Genomic DNA, 2,511 nt, shown 5'->3' on the forward strand with positions numbered 1-2,511 from the left:
CTAGGGGGAAACCCTACAGGCTCACAGCAGCCTTAGGGAAAGCCTCTGCACAGCACCAGTAGAAGGCACCCAGCCGCCAGCCACAAGGCTGGAAGACCCCAGGGCAAAAGCAGCATAGCTAGGTGTACTAACCACAGATTGTAGAAGATGCCAATAGCTCTCCTGCGACCCATAGAGGACAAGTGAGATTTGGTGGGTGCCGACAGCAACGGAGCGACAAATATAAGTGATCCCACCCCTGGCCGCTGGAAAAGCCCATAACACCGTTGCAGACCCCAAGGAGAGAGCACATCTAGGTGGGCTGCAACAGTAGGCACCTGCAGCCTGAAGCCCCCCTGTGACGGCCCCCACGGCAGAGGAGGGAATCCAAAGGGCCACTGTGGCTACGAAGAGGGGCCCAGGCCCAGTTAGCAACTACGGACAGGGTTCCTGGTTGGTGAAATATAAACAGCTGCTCCTCCCACCGCAGCAGCTGAAACAAGTGAAAGGAGCAACTAAACTCTATCTCCATGCGGAGGCACAAATCAACAACATCAAGCAATATGAAAAAATACATTAAATCTCCAGAACAGAAAGAAAGCAACAAATACACAGAAAACAATCCCAAAGAAAATGAGATATATAACCTAAATGACAATGACTTCAAAACAGCCATCATTAAGATTCTCAATGAGTTAAGAGAGAATTCTGACCGACAACTCAACGAGTTCAGGAGCTATGTCACAAAAGAGTTTGATACGATAAAGAAGAACCAAACAGAAATATTGGAAATGAAGAACACAATAGAGGAGATTAAGAAAAATCTAGATGCTCTGAACAGTAGGGCCGATAATATGGAGGAAAGAATTAGCAATTTGGAAGATGGCAATATAGAATTGTTGCAGGCAGAGGAGGAGAGAGAAGCAAGACTTAAAAGAAATGAAGAAACTCTCCGAGAATTATCAGACACAATTAGGAGATGCAACGTAAGGATTATAGGTATACCAGAGGGAGAAGAGAAGGAGAAAGGGGCAGAAAACCTATTCAAAGAAATAATGGCTGAGAACTTCCCAAATCTGGTGAGGGAGATGGATCTTCAGGTGACAGAAGCCAATAGATCTCCAAACTTTATCAATGCAAGAAGACCAACTCCACGGCATATAGTAGTGAAGCTAGCAAAAGTCAACGACAAGGAGAAAATACTAAGGACAGCCAGGCAAAAGAAACTAACCTACAAAGGAACCCCCATCAGGCTATCAGCAGATTTCTCAGCAGAAACTTTACAGGCTAGAAGAGAGTGGAATGATATATTCAAAAATCTGAAGGACAAAAATCTACAGCCGAGAATTCTCTACCCAGCGAAAATATCCTTCAAATACGATGGAGAAATAAAAACTTTCCCAGATAAACAAAAATTAAGGGAGTTCATTGCCACAAAACCTCCTCTTCAGGAAATCCTCAGGAAAACCCTCATTCCTGAAAAATCCAAAAAAGGAAAGGGGCTACAAAACCAAGAGCAGAGGAGATAAGTAGAAGGACAACAACAGAGAGTAGCAGCTCTACATCAGAACAGATTAAACCATGGGACGAGAAACAAAGGAAACTGAAGAAAACCGGAAAACAAGACACAAAATGGGAGTGGTAGGCCCCCACGTCTCAATAATCACTCTAAATGTAAATGGATTGAACTCCCCAATCAAAAGACACAGAGTGGCAGGATGGATCAAAGAACAAGATCCAACAATATGCTGCCTCCAGGAAACACACCTCAGCCCCAAAGACAAACACAGACTCAGAGTGAAGGGATGGAGAACAATACTCCAAGCTAATAATGAACAAAAGAAAGCAGGTGTCGCTATACTAATATCAGACAAGGTAGATTTCAAAGCAAAACAGATAAAGAAAGATAAAGAGGGACAGTATATAATGATAAAAGGGACTCTCCACCAAGAAGACATAACACTTATAAATATATACGCACCCAACACAGGAGCACCAAAATTTGTAAAGCAACTCTTAATAGAACTAAAAGAAGACATCAACAACAATACAATAATAGTAGGGGACCTCAACACACCATTAACACCAATGGACAGAACATCCAGACAGAAAATCAACAAGGAAATAATAGAATTAAATGAAAAATTAGACCAGATGGACTTAATAGATATATATAGAACACTTCATCCAAAAACAGCAGGTTACACATTCTTCTCAAGTGCACATGGAACATTCTCAAGGATTGACCATATTTTGGGAGCCAAAGCAAACATCAATAAATACAAGAGAGTTGAAATAATATCAAGCATCTTTTCTGATCATAACGCTATTAAACTAGAAATCAACTACAAGAAAAAAGCAGAGAAAGGTGCAAAAATGTGGAGACTAAACAACACGCTTCTCAACAAACAATGGATCATTGAAGAAATTAAAGAAGAAATCAAATATTATCTGGAGACAAATGAAAATGAGAACACGACATACCAAATCATTTGGGATGCAGCAAAAGCAGTCCTAAGAGGGAAATTCATC

This window comes from Equus quagga, chromosome 10, assembly GCF_021613505.1.
Source record: "Equus quagga isolate Etosha38 chromosome 10, UCLA_HA_Equagga_1.0, whole genome shotgun sequence".
NCBI classification, from domain to species: domain Eukaryota; kingdom Metazoa; phylum Chordata; class Mammalia; order Perissodactyla; family Equidae; genus Equus; species Equus quagga.